This window comes from Aegilops tauschii, chromosome 6, assembly GCF_002575655.3.
Source record: "Aegilops tauschii subsp. strangulata cultivar AL8/78 chromosome 6, Aet v6.0, whole genome shotgun sequence".
In the NCBI taxonomy this organism is placed as follows: Eukaryota; Viridiplantae; Streptophyta; class Magnoliopsida; order Poales; family Poaceae; genus Aegilops; species Aegilops tauschii.
Genome location: NC_053040.3, coordinates 413,264,971 through 413,286,375, shown reverse-complemented (window position 1 = coordinate 413,286,375; position 21,405 = coordinate 413,264,971).

The following is a 21,405-nucleotide window of genomic DNA, read 5'->3' as shown; positions in this document are numbered from 1 at the left end:
AGAATTCTCCTCACGTGCTTTCAATGATTATTGCATGGCTTTGGGGATTGAAGTTCAGCACTCTGTTCCATATGTCCATACACAAAATGGTTTGGCTGAAGCGTTGATTAAGAGGATCAAACTCATTGCAAGACCTTTGTTGACGAATTGCAACTTGCCAACCTCTTGTTGGGGTCACGTTGTTTTACACGCTGCTGACTTGATACAATTGAGGCCAACTGCATATCACAGTTCTTCCCCTCTCGAATTGGTACGTGGAAATCCTCCAAGCATTTCCCATCTGCGTAAGTTCGGATGTGCTGCATACATCCCGATCTCACCACCACAGCGGACATCTATGGGCCCACACAGGAAGTTGGGGATCTATGTGGGGTACAAATCGCCGTCGATTATTAAGTACCTGGAACCCCTAACTGGGGATCTGTTCACAGCCCGTCACGCTGATTGCATATTTAATGAGGAACATTTTCCGGCATTAGGGGGAGATTTCAAGTACCAGAAAGAATGCCCGGAAATTGATTGGAATGCTCATTCCATTTCATCCTCTGATCCACGTACCCATGAGACCGAACTTCAAGTTCGGAAGATCATTAATTTGCAACATCTTGCAAATAATCTGCCAGATTCATTTACTAATTTGAAAGGTGTTACAAAATCCTTAAACCCGGCCAGAAAAACGCCAGAAAGAGTGGAGGTACCAATAAAAACCACTCAACTCCCTATTCCTAAAAAGAGGGGGAGTAGTACGGCCTCTGACCCGGAGCATGCTTCTAGCAAGCAGCAAAGGAAATCGAGGAAAAAAACCTCGGAGTCAGTAAATGCAGGTCAACTCAACATTGACAAACACCTGATGGGTAGTATACACCCAGTGGAAGGGCAACCTCCACAACCCAGTTCCAGTATGCACAAACTAACTGGGACATCGGAACACCCAGACTCGATCGTATTGGGAAATCACGAAGAGTCACTAGGGGTGCAGGAAATTTCCATCAACTATGTTGATTCTGGAGAATCATTTGACCGTAAGACTACGACTGTCGACATATACTTTGCTGAAAAGATTGCAGATACCCTTCTCACTGATCATGATCCAAGGTCTATCGTTGAGTGCCAAAAGCGCTCCGACTGGCCTAAATGGAAGGATGCAATCCAAGCAGAAATTGCCTCGTTTAACAAAAGAAAGGTATTCACTGAAGCAATACCTACACCTCCCAGTGTTTTCCCTGTGGGATTCAAATGGGTTTTTCTCCGGAAACGGAATGAGAACAATGAGGTGGTGAGATATAAAGCAAGGCTCGTAGTACAAGGTTTCACGCAAAAACCCGGCATTGATTTCACTGAAACATATTCTCCAGTAATGAGTGCAACCACTTTCCGATATCTTATATCCTTGGCAGTGCAAAATCGTCTATCTATGCAGTTGATGGACGTCGTGACCGCATACCTTTACGGGTCACTAGATTCGGACATATATATGAAGGTTCTTGATGGAATCTCTGTCCCGAATAAAAATGCAAAACGCAACATGTATTGTGTAAAGCTGAATAAGTCATTATATGGCTTAAGGCAGTCGGGACGGATGTGGTACAACCGACTCAGTGAGTTCCTTCTTCAGAAAGGTTACTCCAATAGTACTGATTGCCCATGTGTTTTCTTCAAGAAGTCCTCTACAGGATTTTGCATCATTTCTGTGTATGTTGACGATCTCAACATCATCGGCAGCACACCAGACATTGATGAAGCACGCAATCACCTAAAGATGGAATTTGAGATGAAGGATTTGGGTAAAACCAAATTTTGCTTAGGTATTCAACTTGAGCATTTTCCCTCAGGAATCATGGTACACCAATCTGCCTATATCCAGAAAATATTGGAGAAATTCAATATGGACAAATCCTATCCATCTAAAACTCCCATGGTGGTTCGATCTCTAGACATAGAGAAAGATCCGTTCAGACCAAGGGATGATGGAGAAGAGGTGTTGGGACCTGAAGTTCCATACCTTAGTGCTGTTGGAGCGCTTATGTATCTTGCAAATTGCACAAGACCTGATATTGCATTTGCAGTGAATCTACTTGCTAGACATAGCGCAGCTCCCACCAAACGTCATTGGTCTAGAGTGAAGAATATCTTTCGATATCTCCAAGGCACAAAGGATCTTGGCCTATTTTTCCAGTCCCAGAAAAATCCGGACTCTGATATGATTGGATATACAGATGCCGGTTATTTGTCTGATCCCCATAATGCCAGATCTCAGACCGGTTTCGTGTTCCTACATGGTGGCACTGCTATATCATGGAAGTCTTCGAAACAGACTCTGGTGGCAACATCTACCAATCATTCTGAAATAATTTCATTATTTGAAGCAACATGCGAATGTGTATGGCTTCGCAGAATGATAAACCACATACAGCAGTCATGTGGAATGGGCTCGATAAAATCACCTACCATTATCTATGAAGATAATGCGGCATGTGTTGCGCAGATGCAAACAGGATACATCAAGAGTAATATCACCAAGCATATTTCTCCTAAATGGTTTTCCCCCATAATCTTCAGAAAAGCGGGGAAATAAGCATTCTGCAAGTCAAATCATGCGACAACCTTGCTGATTTATTTACCAAGTCTCTACCACATTCTAATTCTAGAAATGTGTTCATGGAATTGGTATGCGAAGACTTAGGGACTTGCAGGTGTCAGGGGGAGTCTCTTCTTGAGATATCCTCATTTTAATGACATCACATTATGCTATTTTTCTTTGTGAGTATATGTTTCAGGATCTCATCAAAGATTTTATGAAGAACTTTTGAAGGAGAATCTTTTGAGATGATAGAGCTTCCCGGACAATCGTGAAGATGATTTACATGGTCAAGCGTAGATTAGGGGGAGTGTTCAAAATAATTCTGTAATTAGGGGAAAATCTCCCCTTGCCCAAACCGTCGTTGCGGTTTGTCCCGCAACCGACGTCTCCCTTCGATCTCCTGGAACCGACGCCTCCTCGAGGGATTGTCGTGTCTCTTCGGGACATATAAAAGGGGGCCTGTAACCATCGATCAATCGATTCGATCATTCTGATTCAAAACAATATGTCCGGATCCGCGCCTCATGACGCAACACAGGTGCTCGAGGATGGCCGCGGCCACATGCGCCGAGAAGGGTTCGAGACGACGAAGGTGATCGAGGGCTCGCGAGCGGCCGTGCATGTTAGTACTGAAGGAAATATGCCCTAGAGGCAATAATAAAGTTATTATTTATTTCCTTATATCATGATAAATGTTTATTATTCATGCTAGAATTGTACTAACCGGAAACATGATACATGTGTGAATACATAGACAAACAAAGTGTCACTAGTATGCCTCTACTTGACTAGCTCGTTGATCAAAGATGGTTATGTTTCCTAGCAATAGACATGAGTTGTCATATGATCAACGGGATCACATCATTAGGGGAATGATGTGATTGACTTGACCCATTCCGTTAGCTTAGCAGACGATCGTTTAGTATTCTGCTATTGCTTTCTTCATGACTTATACATGTTCCTATGACTATGAGATTATACAACTCCCGTTTACCGGAGGAACACTTTGTGTGCTAACAAACGTCACAACGTAACTGGGTGATTATAAAGGTGCTCTACAGGTGTCTTCAAAGGTACTTGCTGGGTTGGCGTATTTCGAGATTAGGATTTGTCGCTCCGATTGTCGGAGAGGTATCTCTGGGCCCACTCGGTAATGCATCACTTAAGCCTTGCAAGCATTGCAACTAATGAGTTAGTTGCAGGAGCAACTAATGAGTTAGTTGCAGGATGATGTATTACGGAACGAGTAAAGAGACTTGCCGGTAACGAGATTGAACTAGTTATTAAGATACCGACGATCGAATCTCGGGCAAGTAACATACCGATGACAAAGGGAACAACGTATGTTGTTATGCGGTTTGACCGATAAAGATCTTCGTAGAATATGTGGGAGCCAATATGAGCATTCAGGTTCCGCTATTGGTTATTGACTGGAGACATGTCTCAGTCATGTCTACATAGTTCTCGAACTCGTAGGGTCCGCACGCTTAAAGTTTCGATGACAGTTATATTATGAGTTTATATGTTTTGATGTACCGAAGGTAGTTCAGAGTCCCGGATGTGATCACAGACATGACGAGGAGTCTCGAAATGGTCGAGACATGAAGATTGATATATTGGACGACTATATTCGGACACCGGAATGGTTCCGGAGGTTATCGGATATATACCGGAGTACCGGGAGGTTACCGGAACCCCCCGGGGGTTTAATGGGCCTACATGGGCCTTAGAGGAGAAGAGGAGAGGCGGCTAGGGCAGGCCGCGCGCCCCCTCCCTCTCTAGTCCGAATTGGATAAAGAGGGGGGGGGGCAGCGCCCCCCTTTTCCTTCCTCTCTTTCTCCTCTTTCCCCCTTCTCCTAATCCAACAAGGAAGGGAGGGATTCCTACTCCCGGTGGGAGTAGGACTCCTCCTGGCGCGCCCCTCTCCTGGCCGGCCGCCTCTCCCCCTTGCTCCTTTATATACGGGGGCAGGGGGCACCCCAAAGACACAACAATTGATCATTGATCTTTTAGCCGTGTGCGGTGCCCCCTCCACCATAGTCCACCTCGATAATATCGTAGCGGTGCTTAGGCGAAGCCCTGCGTCGGTAGAACATCATCATCGTCACCACGCCGTCGTGCAGAGGAAACTCTCCCTCAAGACTCGGCTGGATCGGAGTTCGAGGGACGTCATCGGGCTGAACGTGTGCTGAACTCGGAGGTGCCGTGCGTTCGGTACTTGATCAGTCGGATCGTGAAGACGTACGACTACATCAACCGCGTTGTGCTAACGATTCCGCTTTCGGTCTACGAGGGTACGTGGACATACTCTTCCCTCTCGTTGCTATGCATCACCATGATCTTGCGTGTGCGTAGGAATTTTTTTGAAATTACTACGTTCCCCAACAATGGCATCCGAGCCTGGTTTTATGCGTAGATGTCATATGCACGAGTAGAACACAAGTGAGTTGTGGGCGATACAAGTCATACTGCTTACCAGCATGTCATACTTTGGTTCGGCGGTATTGTTGGATGAAGCGGCCTGGACCGACATTACGTGTACGCTTACGCGAGACTGGTTCTACCGATGTGCTTTGCACACAGGTGGCTGGCGGGTGTTAGTTTCTCCAACTTTAGTTGAACCGAGTGTGGCTACGCCCGGTCCTTGAGAAGGTTAAAACATCACTAACTTGACGAACTATCGTTGTGGTTTTGATGCGTAGGTAAGAACGGTTCTTGCTCAGCCCGTAGCATCCACGTAAAATTTGCAACAACAAAGTAGAGGGCGTCTAACTTGTTTTTGCAGGGCATGTTGTGATGTGATATGGTCAAAGCATGATGCTAAATGTTATTGTATGAGATGATCATGTTTTGTAACTGAGTTATCGGCAACTGGCAGGAGCCATATGGTTTTCGCTTTATTGTATACAATGCAATCGCCCTGTAATGCTTTACTTTATCACTAAGCGGTAGCGATAGTCGTAGAAGCATAAGATTGGCGAGACGACAACGATGCTACGATGGAGATCAAGGTGTCGCACCGGTGACGATGGTGATCATGACGGTGCTTCGGAGATGGAGATCACAAGCACAAGATGATGATGGCCATATCATATCACTTATATTGATTGCGTGTGATGTTTATCTTTTATGCATCTTATCTTTCTTTGATTGACGGTAGCATTATAAGATGATCTCTCACTAAATTATCAAGGTATAAGTGTTCTCCCTGAGTATGCACCGTTGCAAAAGTTCTTCGTGCTGAGACAACACGTGATGATCGGGTGTGATAGGCTCTACGTTCAAATACAACGGGTGCAAAACAGTTGCACACGCGGAATACTCAGGTTAAACTTGACGAGCCTAGCATATAACAGATATATCCTTGGAACACGGAGACCGAAAGGTCGAGCGTGAATCATATAGTAGATATGATCAACATAGTGATGTTCACCATTGAAACTACTCCATCTCACGTGATGATCGGACATGGTTTAGTTGATTTGGATCACGTGATCACTTAGAGGATTAGAGGGATGTCTATCTAAGTGGGAGTTCTTAAGTAATATGATTAATTGAATTTAAATTTATCATGAACTTAGTACCTGATAGTATTTTGCTTGTCTATGTTGATTGTAGATAGATGGCCCGTGTTGTTCCATTGAATTTTAATGCGTTCCTTGAGAATGCAAAGTTGAAAGATGATGGTAGCAATTACACGGACTGGGTCCATAACTTGAGGATTATCCTCATTGCTGCACAGAAGAATTACGTCCTGGAAGCACCGCTAAGTGCTAGACCTGTTGCAGGAGCAACACCAGATGTTAAGAACGTCTGGCAGAGCAAAGCTGATGACTACTCGATAGTTCAGTGTGCCATGCTTTACGGCTTAGAACCGGGACTTCAACGACGTTTTGAACGTCATGGAGCATATGAGATGTTCCAGGAGTTGAAGTTAATATTTGAAGCAAATGCCCGGATTGAGAAATATGAAGTCTCCAATAAGTTCTACAACTGTAAGATGGAGGAGAATTGTTCTGTCAGTGAGCATATACTCAAAATGTCTGGGTATAACAATCACTTGATTCAACTGGGAGTTAATCTTCTGAATGATAGCGTCATTGACAGAATTCTTCAATCACTGCCACCAATCTACAAGAGCTTCGTGATGAACTATAACATGCAAGGGACGGATAAGACGATTCCCGAGCTCTTCGCAATGCTAAAGGCTGCGGAGGTAGAAATCAAGAAGGAGTATCAAGTGTTGATGGTCAACAAGACCACCAGTTTCAAGAAAAGGGCAAAGGGAAGAAGAAGGGGAACTTCAAGAAGAACAGCAAACAAGTTGCTGCTCAGGAGAAGAAACCCAAGTCTGGACCTAAGCCTGAGACTGAGTGCTTCTACTGCAAACAGACTGGTCACTGGAAGCGGAACTGCCCCAAGTATTTGGCGGATAAGAAGGATGGCAAGGTGAACAAAGGTATATGTGATATACATGTTATTGATGTGTACCTTACTAATGCTCGCAGTAGCACCTGGGTATTTGATACTAGTTTTGTTGCTAATATTTGCAACTCGAAACAGGGACTATAGATTAAGCGAAGATTGGCTAAGGACGAGGTGACGATGCGCGTGGGAAATGGTTCCAAAGTCGATGTGATCGCGGTCGGCACGCTACCTGTACATCTACCTTCGGGATTAGTTTTAGACCTAAATAATTGTTATTTGGTGCCAGCGTTGAGCATGAACATTATATCTGGATCTTGTTTGATGCGAGACGGTTATTCATTTAAATCAGAGAATAATGGTTGTTCTATTTATATGAGTAATATCTTTTATGGTCATGCACCCTTGAAGAGTGGTCTATTTTTGTTGAATCTCGATAGTAGTGATACACATATTCATAATATTGAAGCCAAAAGATGCAGAGTTGATAATGATAGTGCAACTTATTTGTGGCACTGCCGTTTAGGTCATATCGGTGTAAAGCGCATGAAGAAACTCAATACTGATGGACTTTTGGAACCACTTGATTATAAATCACTTGGTACTTGCGAACCGTGCCTCATGGGCAAGATGACTAAAACGCCGTTCTCCGGAACTATGGAGCGAGCAACAGATTTGTTGGAAATCATACATACAGATGTATGTGGTCCGATGAATATTGAGGCTCGCGGCGGGTATCATTATTTTCTCACCTTCACAGATGATTTAAATAGATATGGGTATATCTACTTAATGAAACATAAGTCTGAAACATTTGAAAAGTTCAAAGAATTTCAGAGTGAAGTTGAAAATCATAACAAGAAAATAAAGTTTCTACGATCTGATCGTGGAGGAGAATATTTGAGTTACGAGTTTGGTCTTCATTTGAAACAATGCGGAATAGTTTCGCAACTCACGCCACCCGGAACACCACAGCGTAATGGTGTGTCCGAACGTCATAATCGTACTTTACTAGATATGGTGCGATCTATGATGTCTCTTACTGATTTACCGCTATCGTTTTGGGGTTATGCTTTAGAGACGGCTGCATTCACGTTAAATAGGGCACCATCGAAATCCGTTGAGACGACGCCTTATGAACTGTGGTTTGACAAGAAACCAAAGTTGTCGTTTCTTAAAGTTTGAGGCTGCGATGCTTATGTGAAAAAGCTTCAACCTGATAAGCTCGAACCCAAATCGGAAAAATGTGTCTTCATAGGATACCCAAAAGAGACTGTTGGGTACACCTTCTATCACAGATCCAAAGGCAAGACTTTTGTTGCTAAATTTGGAATCTTTCTAGAGAAGGAGTTTCTCTCGAAAGAAGTGAGTGGGAGGAAAGTAGAACTTGATGGGGTAACTGTACCTGCTCCCTTATTGGAAAGTAGCTCATCACAGAAACCGGTTCCTGTGACACCTACACCAATTAGTGAGGAAGTCAATGATGATGATCATGAAACTTCAGATCAAGTTGTTACTGAACCTCGTAGGTCAACCAGAGTAAGATCCGCACCAGAGTGGTACGGTAATCCTGTTCTGGAGGTTATGTTACTAGACCATGACGAACCTACGAACTGTGAAGAAGCGATGGTGAGCCCAGATTTCGCAAAATGGCTTGAGGCTATGAAATCTGAGATGGGATCCATGTATGAGAACAAAGTGTGGACTTTGGTTGACTTGCCCGATGATCGGCAAGCCATTGAGAATAAATGGATCTTCAAGAAGAAGACTGACGCTGACGGTAATGTTACTATCTATAAAGCTCGACTTGTTGCGAAAGGTTTTCGACAAGTTCAAGGGATTGACTACGATGAGACTTTCTCACCCGTAGCGATGCTTAAAGTCTGTCCGAATCATGTTAGCAATTGCCGCACTTTATGATTATGAAATTTGGCAAATGGATGTCAAAACTGCATTCCTGAATGGATTTCTGGAAGAAGAGTTGTATATGATGCAACCGGAAGGTTTTGTCGATCCAAAAGGAGCTAACAAAGTGTGCAAGCTCCAGCGATCCATTTATGGACTAGTTCAAGCCTCTCGGAGTTGGAATAAACGCTTTGATAGTGTGATCAAAGCATTTGGTTTTATACAGACTTTTTGAGAAGCCTGTATTTACAAGAAAGTGAGTGGGAGCTCTATAGCATTTCTAATATTATATATGGATGACATATTACTGATTGGAAATGATATAGAATTTCTGGATAGCATAAAGGGATACTTGAATAAGAGTTTTTCAATGAAAGACCTCGGTGAAGCTGCTTATATATTGGGCATCAAGATCTATAGAGATAGATCAAGACGCTTAATTGAACTTTCACAAAGCACATACATTGACAAAGTTTTGAAGAAGTTCAAAATGGATCAAGCAAAGAAAGGGTTCTTGCCTGTGTTACAAGGTGTGAAGTTGAGTAAGACTCAATGCCCGACCACTGCAGAAGATAGAGAGAAGATGAAAGATGTTCCCTATGCTTCAGCCATAGGCTCTATCATGTATGCAATGCTGTGTACCAGACCTGATGTGTGCCTTGCTATAAGTTTAGCAGGGAGGTACCAAAGTAATCCAGGAGTAGATCACTGGACAGCGGTCAAGAACATCCTGAAATACCTGAAAAGGACTAAGGATATGTTTCTCGTTTATGGAGGTGACAAAGAGCTAGTTGTAAATGGTTACGTCGATGCATGCTTTGACACTGATCCGGACGATTCTAAATCACAAACCGGATACGTGTTTACATTGAATGGTGGAGCTGTCAGTTGGTGCAGTTCTAAACAGAGCATTGTGGCGGGATCTACGTGTGAAGCGGAGTACATAGCTGCTTTGGAAGCAGCAAATGAAGGAGTCTAGATGAAGGAGTTCATATCCGATCTAGGTGTCATACCTAGTGCATCGGGTCCAATGAAAATCTTTTGTGACAATACTGGTGCAATTGCCTTGGCGAAGGAATCCAGATTTCACAAGAGAACCAAGCACATCAAGAGACGCTTCAATTCTATCCGGGATCTAGTCCAGGTGAGAGACATAGAAATTTGCAAGATACATACGGATCTGAATGTTGCAGATCCGTTGACTAAGCCTCTTCCACGAGCAAAACATGATCAGCACCAAGGCTCCATGGGTGTTAGAATCATTACTGTGTGATCTAGATTATTGACTCTAGTGCAAGTGGGAGACTGAAGGAAATATGCCCTAGAGGCAATAATAAAGTTATTATTTATTTCCTTATATCATGATAAATGTTTATTATTCATGCTAGAATTGTATTAAACCGGAAACATGATACATGTGTGAATACATAGACAAAAAGAGTGTCACTAGTATGCCTCTACTTGACTAGCTCGTTGATCAAAGATGGTTATGTTTCCTAGCCATAGACATGAGTTGTCATATGATCAATGGGATCACATCATTAGGAGAATGATGTGATTGACTTGACCCATTCCGTTAGCTTAGCACACGATCGTTTTGTATTCTGCTATTGCTTTCTTCATGACTTATACATGTTCCTATGACTATGAGATTATACAACTCCCGTTTACCGGAGGAACACTTTGCGTGCTACCAAACGTCACAACGTAACTGGGTGATTATAAAGGTGCTCTACAGGTGTCTCCAAAGGTACTTGTTGGGTTGGCGTATTTCGAGATTAGGGTTTGTCACTCCGATTGTCGGAGAGGTATCTCTGGCCCCACTCAGTGCACATCACTTAAGCCTTGCAAGCATTGCAACTAATGAGTTAGTTGCGGCATGATGTATTACGGAACGAGTAAAGAGACTTGCCGGTAATGAGATTGAACTAGGTATTAAGATACCGACGATCGAATCTCGGGCAAGTAACATACCGATGACAAAGGGAACAACGTATGTTGTTATGCGGTTTGACCGATAAAGATCTTCGTAGAATATGTGGGAGCCAATATGAGCATTCAGGTTCCGCTATTGGTTATTGACCGGAGACATGTCTCGGTCATGTCTACATAGTTCTCGAACCCGTAGGGTCCGCACGCTTAAAGTTTCGATGACAGTTATATTATGAGTTTATATGTTTTGATTTACCGAAGGTAGTTCGGAGTCCCGGATGTGATCGCGGACATGACGAGCAGTCTCGAAATGGTCGAGACATGAAGATTTATATATTGGACGACTATATTCGGACACCGGAATGGTTCCGGGGGTTATCAGATATATACCAGAGTACTGGGAGGTTACCGGAACCCCCCGGGGGTTTAATGGGCCTACATGGGCCTTAGTGGAGAAGAGGAGAGGCGGCTAGGGCAGGCCGCGCGCCCCCTCCCCCTCTAGTCCGAATTGGACAAGGAGGGGGCGGCGCCCCCCTTTCCTTCCTCTCTCTCTCCTCTTTCCCCCTTCTCCTAATCCAACAAGGAAGGGAGGGAGTCCTACTCCCGGTGGGAGTAGGACTCCTCCTGGCGTGCCCCTCTCCTGGCCGGCCGCCTCTCCCCCCTTGCTCCTTTATATACGGGAGCAGGGGGCACCCCAAAGACAGAACAATTGATCATTGATCTTTTAGCCGTGTGCGGTGCCCCCTCCACCATAGTCCACCTCGATAATATCGTAGCGGTGCTTAGGCGAAGCCCTGCGTCGGTAGAACATCATCATCGTCACCACGCCGTCGTGCTGACGAAACTCTCCCTCAACACTCGGCTGGACCGGAGTTCGAGGGACGTCATCGGGCTGAACGTGTGCTGATCTCGGAGGTGCCGTGCGTTCGGTACTTGATCGGTCGGATCGTGAAGACGTATGACTACATCAACCGCGTTGTGCTAACGCTTCCGCTTTCGGTCTACGAGGGTACGTGGACATACTCTTCCCTCTCGTTGCTATGCATCACCATGATCTTGCGTGTGCGTAGGATTTTTTTTGAAATTACTACGTTCCCCAATAGTGGCATCTGAGCCTGGTTTTATGCCTAGATGTCATATGCACGAGTAGAACACAAGTGAGTTGTGGGCGATACAAGTCATACTGCTTACCAGCATGTCATACTTTGGTTCGGCGGTATTGTTGGATGAAGCGGCCCGGACCGACATTACGCGTACGCTTACGTGAGACTGGTTCTACCGACATGCTTTGCCCACAGGTGGCTGGCGGGTGTTAGTTTCTCCAACTTTAGTTGAACCGAGTGTGGCTACGCCTAGTCCTTGAGAAGGTTAAAACAGCACTAACTTGACGAACTATCGTTGTGGTTTTGATGCGTAGGTAAGAACGGTTCTTGCTCAGCCCGTAGCAGCCACGTAAAACTTGCAACAACAAAGTAGAGGACGTCTAACTTGTTTTTGCAGGGCATGTTGTGATGTGATATGGTCAAAGCATGATGCTAAATTTTATTGTATGAGATGATCATGTTTTGTAACCGAGTTATCGGCAACTTGCAGGAGCCATATGGTTGTCGCTTTATTGTATGCAATGCAATCGCACTGTAATGCTTTACTTTATCACTAAGCGGTAGCGATAGTCGTAGAAGCATAAGATTGGCGAGACGACAACGATGCTACGATGGAGATCAAGGTGTCGCACTGGTGACGATGGTGATCATGACGGTGCTTCAGAGATGGAGATCACAAGCACAAGATGATGATGGCCATATCATATCACTTATATTGATTGCATGTGATGTTTATCTTTTATGCATCTTATCTTGCTTTGATTGATGGTAGCATTATAAGATGATCTCTCACTAAATTATCAAGGTATAAGTGTTCTCCCTGAGTATGCACCGTTGCGAAAGTTCTTCATGCTGAGACACCACGTGATGATCGGGTGTGATAGGCTCTACGTTCAAATACAACAGGTGCAAAACAGTTGCACACGCGGAATACTCAGGTTAAACTTGACGAGCCTAGCATATAACAGATATGGCCTCGGAACACGGAGACCGAAAGGTCGAGCGTGAATCATATAGTAGATATGATCAACATAGTGATGTTCACCATTGAAACTACTCCATCTCACGTGATGATCGGACTTGGTTTAGTTGATTTGGATCACGTGATCACTTAGAGGATTAGAGGGATGTCTATCTAAGTGGGAGTTCTTAAGTAATATGATTATGACCATTGTCGCTCTCTAGTTGGTCGATTCTCAATCTATTTGCTAGCCTTCGCCTATATTAGCGAAAATATTGTTTGTGCAACCAAAATCCTTAGACCCAAAGTTGTTCCAGATGAGTCCATCATATCTACCTATATGCAGTATTACCCTGCCGTTCTAAGTTAATTTGCATGTTTCACCTCTAATCATTCAAGTAATCATCTGTTTTGTGTGCATGTACCGCTGATGGAGCGATGGGGCGGTCAATATCTTCCATGTTAAGCGGGTTATTCTCGGGATGGGTGTTTATTCACTTGTCATCGCACGAGAGAGGTTGGTAATTGGGATGCCCAGTCCTGTAATCAAAATAAAACAAACCCCCCCTAGAAAGTTGATTGTTTGGAGGGTACCCATGAATTTGGCTAGCCATGGCTTGTGTTTGTATGGTTGAGAGGGAGTAAACTTTTCATTTCCACATGGGAACCACCTATAATGTGTTCAGCATGGATGTCGGTGTCAAAACCGGCCGATCTCGGATAGGGGGTCCCGAACTGTGCGTCTGAGGATCGAAGGTAACAGGAGACAATGGGGACACGATGTTTTCCCAGGTTCGGGCCCTCTTAATGGAGGTAAAACCCTACATCTTGCTTGATTGTATTTGACGAGTATAGGAATTACAGGAGTTGATCTACCTCGAGATGGTAATGGCTAAACCCTAGATGTCTAGCCTATATGAATTCTGATAGCCTCTACGGACTAAACCCTCCGGTTTATATAGACACCGGAGGGGCCTAGGGTTGTACAGAGTCGGTTTATAGAGAAAGGAAATTATTCATTCGGACGCTAGGCTTGCCATCCACGCAAAGGAGAGTCCCACCCGGACACGGGGGAAGGTCTTCTATCTTGTATCTTCATGGCCCATCAGTCCGGCCCAAGCTACACAACTCGGACACCCGAGGACCCCATAATCCAGGACTCCCTCAGTAGCCCCCGAACTTTCCTTCAATGACAATGTGATATTCGGCCTATGTCTTCGACTTTGCAAGACGGGTTCTTCATCATAATCCGGACTGATGATAATCCGGCGACAACCTCAACGTCTTTTACAATTCCCCCTGATGGCGCTTCGATTTTTGCGCGCAGGGTGAATATGAAAGGTCCATGATTTTTCTCAAATAAACCCTTCACCACGCTCGGGCGGCGCCTATATAAAGGGATATGGATCTCCCAAGGCCATCTTACACCGCAAAGAAGGAAAAGCGGCCAAGTCTAGCCACAAAACAAAGCCTTCGTCATGGCCAGCGCCCCAGGCTCCTCTTCGCGTCCTCATGGCCCTCAAGAGGGCGATTGGCAGAGTTGCTCCGTGCCTCATCTTCAACTAAGCCGGCTCCAGACGTAGGGCTACCTCCCCCTCGCAGATCTAGTTCCCGTTCGAGCGGGATTATATTCAATCGGCAACGACGCGATGGCTGAGAATTTCCCCAACCCCAATAAGGAGAAGAGGGTGTGCTCCGTCCCGTTTCTGTTACGGGGCCTGGGATTTCCAATCCATCCCTTCCTCCGGGGGTTATTGGAATTTTACGGCATCCAACTGCATAACCTCACCCCAGGTTCGATTCTGCACATCTCAGGCTTTGTTGCCCTCTCCGAGTTATTCCTAGGCATCGAGGCCCATTTCGGATTATGGAGAAAATTCTTCTGCCTCGTTCCCCGCCACAAAGGGGGTTCCATATTTGAAGTGGGTGGTGCCGAAGTATGGTGTATTGCCGGATCTGGATACCCTGTAGGAACTCCGAAAGAAGCATACCTGCAGTGGTCTTTGGAGTTGTTCTATATGGATGATGTTCCGCTGCCGGATCCAGTCAGGCGCGGTCTCCCTGAATTTTCCAGCGCTCCTCTAAAGAAGCGCCTCAACTGGCATCCTCGAAGTCCCAAAGAAGAGGACAATGCGGAGATACAGAGGTTGGTCAGCAAGGTCAGGCTGCTGGCCCACTCCGAACTCTCAATAGTTGAAGTCATGGCGATCGCAATAAAGAGGTGTGTGCAGCCTCTTCAATCCAGAGTAACTCCTTTATGGTGTTACAACGGAGAAGACGATGCGTCCCGTTACAGATGGCAGGGTCCGGATACCCCAGCCGAACTGGCCTCCATTTTGGCCGATCTGTACAAGGGCGAAAAAGAAGATTTTCTCCGGTTAAACTGTCGGGAGGCCTATTCCATGTACACCCCTATTGAATGGGTAAGATCTCGATTCGTCTGTGCTTATTTTGCTGCATTGCAGACACTAATCGAATGTACTTTTTGTTGCCACCAACTAGTCATGGAGGAGGATGCACTACAAAAAAATACACTTCCGTGATGATACGTGTTTGTCACAGTAGGTCACGTTTTCTGTCATGCATGTACATCCATGACGATTTTATGACAGAATCAAGATAGTCATACCTGCGCTATCGTAGAAGTGTTTCATGACATGACCAAAATTATCATCACGGAAGTGTCCACTTCCATGACGATAAATCGCACGTCACAGAAGTGCTTTCGTCAAGGGTGACCGGCACGTGGCATCCACCGTAACGGAACGCCGTTAAGCTATCGGGTACGGTTTTGGATCCGATAACCCGTTAACAGCCCCGACCAATGGGGATTTTCCATGTGTAAAATCATCATTGGCTGGAGGAAACACGTGTCGGCTCACCGTTGGGACAGATGTCATCCACTCATTTGACCCAAAGCACCTATGATACGTCAACATGTGGCACGGCCCAACAGAGGCCCATTCCTGTGAAAAGGCCAGCCCGTTTGACTTGGTCAAAAGGTGGCGGGCCGGCCCACGGCAAGCCTGTTAACGACCTGTTCGCATATAGCCCATTTACAGCCCGCTAACCCAGGGCCCGTTTACGGCCTATCCGAATTAGGCCCAATAGCGTCATCTGGGCCGTCCAATATAATTCCAGCCCGTTTTAACTTCCGGCCCATGTATGGCCCATGATGTATTCCGGCCCATATGAGGCCCTTTGTAACTCTCGGCCCATTAATGACCCATGGTAAAACTGGCCCGTAATGAACAGTGTATCACTTTATACCCATTAACGGCACGTGGTGAAACTGGCCCGTAATGAAGAGTGTATCACTTTATACCCATTAACGGCCCATTATTCCGTTGGGTCGTTTCCAACCCATGTTATCTTTCGGCCTTCTCAGGGCCCATTTATTCTTGGGCTCATTTCCAGCATTCGTTTACTTATGGCCCGTTACTGTCATTTTTCGCTTGTGGGCCAAATTCATCCTGTGGTTACAATCGGCCCGTTTGTGGCCCGTTAATACGTTGGGCTGTTTTCATAGCGTCATCAAATACGGCCGATTAACGATGGCCCGTTATGGTCGGCCCATGAACGGACGATTTCAACTCTAGCCCATTTACGGCCATAATGTGGTCTGTTATTGGCCCATGTTTGGCCAACCGATCATACGGCCCGTAGAAGGACCATTGATGATACGGCCCGTAGAAGGCCCATTGTGTCTATGGCCCGTATAAGGCCCATTGTTTCTATGCCCCGTAGAAGGCCCATTGTTTCTACGGCTCGTAAGAGGTCCATGTTAACTACAGTAAATATGTAGCCCATGGTTATTGTGGCCTAGTTTTAAAAAATAGGTTATTGCGGACACTAGCAAACCGCGGAAAAAGAACTGCACTGACTACAAGAAAACAAATAAACAAGACAATAAGGAAATAAATTAGCAAGCAACTTACGCTAGGCTATCACGGCTATTACACATATTACATCCACTGGGCATCAAAGTTCGCCACCGGTGCAAATATAAGGAACAAAGCAGCATATAAACGCCACAGCAAAACAAGTCCAGAACTGAAACCACTTCAGAAGAGGTCAAGAAACAATATCCTGGGTACCTATAATGCTGGCAAGATGCTTAGCAAGATTATTAACTTTCTCTTGTTTGGCGCTTAAATCCTCCAGCACTTGCTGTTGCACCAGAAAGTATGCATCTGAATTCTGTAGGGACTTCCTCAGTCCTTCGGCTTCCTGTCGCGTAACATCTGATCGATGTCTTTCAACTTGAAGTTGAGACTCAAGAAGCCGAACTGATTCAGGCAGCGATTTCGAAGAGCTGGTGCCAGCAGTAGTAGCCAGTAACTCGAACAGTACATCAAGACATGACTTTGGGGTTGTCTCAGTGTCTTCAATATAGTTTTTATCAGCTTTCTTGGAGACCAACAGGGATGTCTCACTATCTTGAACCTTATCTGCATTACTTCCTTTACCATTGCATAACGGGGTACTCTTCTCCAATATTTTATCCGCGTTCTAAAAGAGAAACAAACAAACACATCACAGGTTTACAATGTAGTATATGAAACTCATTTTGGTAAACCAGTTCAGTAGTAAGGTGGACATGATTACAACATGAAACAAACATATATCTATGTAGTATGGTCACTGTATGGTCTATATCATTCTAGTTTATGTTGCCAAATCAAGAAAGATACAGTTTGAATCATATCTATTTAAGACAAAGCAGCATAGACAGAATATAAGTGTGGGAAACTACACAGCAATAACAACACTTGTAATGTGCATGGCATGAGAACATAACTGTTTATTCAATTGAAACCGAAATCAACATAGAGCAAGTTACAACAGCAAACACGTTAAAGAAACATGTTTAAAACATACCTGTTGCGCCATTGGAGTTTCAGTTGCATCCTTCAAATTTGAAATTAGTTGGTATGAGTAAATACAGTGATGCAAGAGCAAAGTAGTATGAACCATAGCTACGGAACCTGACCTGAGAACAATTCTTCTTCTACTTTAAGCGTTGACTTGGGGTTGGGAGTGGTGGTCCTCGTGCTTTGGGCACTGCAGTTGCCTTACTAACTGCTCGTGTTCGGGTGCTCTGTGGTGGAGATGGTGCTGTGTCAACGGGAACTGGGTTACTATCTGCTGGGGTTGGGGTTAGAAGGGGTGTAGCTGGTTCTCTGTCCAACTGGGTAGGGGCACAATCTGCGTGAGTCTTGGTTATGTGTGGCGGGGCTGGTTCTTGGGCAAGTAGAACCGTGGTTCTATCTCCATCGACAGGTACCACGATCTTTTCTGAAGACCATGTTTTTACTCCCACAGATACTGCCATCACCCCCTCCAATTGAAATGGCTGATAAACAAGAAAAGTAATTGAATGTATAGACATTGTAAGATAGACAGGTGCAATGGATAGTAGGGAAGAAAACAGGGCATGAAATAATTCACATTTATGTTGTCTAACCAAACAGAATAGCAGGACATAATTTCACATATATGATGGCTAATTAAACATGATAGCATGACACAATTTCACATGTATGATGGCTAACTAAACATGATAGAATGACATACTTCAAAATATGATGACTATGTAAACATGATGACATGATATAACTATACGATATGTCTATTAAAGTGGTTGGCATGCCATAAATCACAAACATGCCGTCGATGGAAACATGATGGCATGATATAATTCATGGATAGAATGACATAATTCAAAATATGATGACTATGTAAACAAGATGAGATGATATAACTATATTATGTCTTCAGAAAATGGGTTGGCATGCCATAATTCAGATACATGCTGTCTATGTAAACGTCATGGCATGATATAATCCAAATATATGATTATATACTAAGGAAGTGAGCAGAGGGCAATCGCATATATGATGTGTCAACTAAGGAGATGGCATTCAATATCGTGTATATGATGTAAAAACTAAGCATTGCAATACAACATATGCATGATATGAGTAATATAACCCTGCCAAGTTTGAGCATACACCTCAGGGGGATAATAGGATTGGTCATCTGCCTCCGAATCCTCCTCTGAAGAGCTATCTGTAACCAGCAAGATATCTGCTTCAGCAGGTAGCATTGTCTGCTCTGAAGACCTTGTTTTCACTCCAGATTTCTCCATCACCAATTCAAATGGCTGATGCACAGGAAGAGCAGTTGAATATATAAACATTGTCGACAAAAGCAATGAGAAATACAAAAAAAAGGACGGCATGATATAATTCACATATATAATGCTTGGCTAAACAATATGGCATTACATAATTCACATATATAATGCCTTACAACAAGATAGCATTGCATAATTCACATATATAATGTCTTGCAACAAGATGGCATTGCATAATTCACATATATGGTAATTAGACACTAAACAGGTGGCATTCACACAATGCATGTCTAAACTAAGCAAATGATATAGCAATGCAAGATACCATACGCACGATATGAGCAACATAACCCTGCCAAGTTAGAGCATGCACCTCGGGGGGGGGGGGAATAGGACTGGTCATCTGTCTCTGAATCCTCCTCTGAGGAGCTATCTGTAACCAGCAAGACATGCGCTTCGTCAGATAGCATTGTCTGCTCTGAAGACCTTGTTTCCACTCCAGATTTTTCCATGACTGTGCCGAATGGCTGATGCATAGGAAGAGTAATTGAATGTACTAAAATTGTTGACAAATTTAGCATGTAATAAAAAAATGATGTCATGATATAATTCACATATAAGATGACTGGCTAAACAGGGTGGCATTGCAAAATTCACATATATGATGCCTGGCTAAACAAGGTGGCATTGCATGATTCACATATACGATAAAGAAACTAAACAGATGGCATTGACACAAAGCATGTCTAAACTAAGCAGATGACATCCTTGATGTATACAGTAAGCAATGCAAGGCACCATATGCATGATACTACCAACATCAGCATGCCAAGTTAGAGCGAAGACCTCATGGGGTAAATAGGAGTGGTCTTCTGCTTCTGAATCCCCCTCAGAACAGTTATCTTCCTCTTGATTACGATCCGAAATGGGTGGAGGGGGGCTGCCTTTGTGCCCACCATGGAGCGTCGTCTACATGAAATTTTATTGCCACGCAAGGCTCATCTCTTTTGCTGTACATGTTCAGTTCCATTGTGTACAATAACTGACATGCATAGGAATAAAACATAGTGAGATTCTGTAAGGAGTGCATGCAGAAGTTCAGAGTGATGGTAGCAAATTGTGGATAGACCCAAAACCAATGATAGCAGGCATATAATAGCTTTAGTTAAAAAATACAGATAATGGCTCCTTTAATGTTTGTTTGCACCCAACATGAAACTCATAGTAGACACCCGAGATTAACCGGATAGTAGACAGATAGTACTGATTGCTGCCCCAATATGTACCCCACAACAGTTTAAAAACTCAAGTTTCAGTATAAGTTTGGACCTGACTCGAAGTCTAATAGGTGAACACGACGATAAAGTAGCATGTCATCATATTAAGTGATGCATAACGTAAGCAGACACGGAAGAGCGCGACCTCTCTTGCGGACCCGTGTAGTCCTCAAGGTCATCTGCTCAGTTGATGATGGTAATGCAGTTGTCGTGGCTGCCGGCGGCGGGGAAGAAGATCTGAGGCAACAAAAGACAGTCTGGAGAGCAGATCCCTGCTGTGGTGAACCCTTCCGTCATTGGAGCAGCTGAGCTGGGGTGGAACACAGCACCGCAGGAGCAGGACAAACCACACAAGGTTTTCTTTGACACATATCTGTAACAGAAGTAATTGTGTAAGGGCTTGTTTGAATTTGAGGATTCTAACAATGCAGGGATAGGAAATAGACAGGAATAGGATAGGAATGCACGTGCAAAACAGAGAATTTAAGAACACAGGATTTCTGCCAATCTGGGTGTTTGGTTCACAAGAATTGGAAAATCACAGGATGCAAAGAAGCATGGTGAGATTAAGTCAAACCACAAGAAAATGTATGGTTATAATGCTATTATGCTACTATCTCTTAGTCTTGTGCTTCATGAATAGGAATTTGAAAAGGAGGACAAGTGGAAATTAAAATTCCTACGGTTTTTCTTTCAAGGAGACACTAAAGGAACAAATCCTACAGTTTTCCTTTGCTCCATTCCTTTGCACCAAATTCATGAAAAGTAGTACCATAGGAAACTTTCCAATTCCTATGTTTTTCCTTCACTTTTCCTTTCAAGCACTGGCGATTCTAGTAGGCAGGTTTGAGCAAGGAAAAGCCTACACTAAAAAAAATGTTTTTGTGCTACTTCTATTACTTTGGACCCAGGCCACTGCCCTACTAGCTCAGCTCCCAGGGCCATCAACAAATGCACAGCTTAAACGCACAGAGATAAATAAGGATGGTGTTCAAGAGAGTCCATCATGGATAGCTAAGTTGCCTGGTACCTCACTGCTTGTCATATAGTGGGATAAAATCATCCTATTTCCCATTACTCCG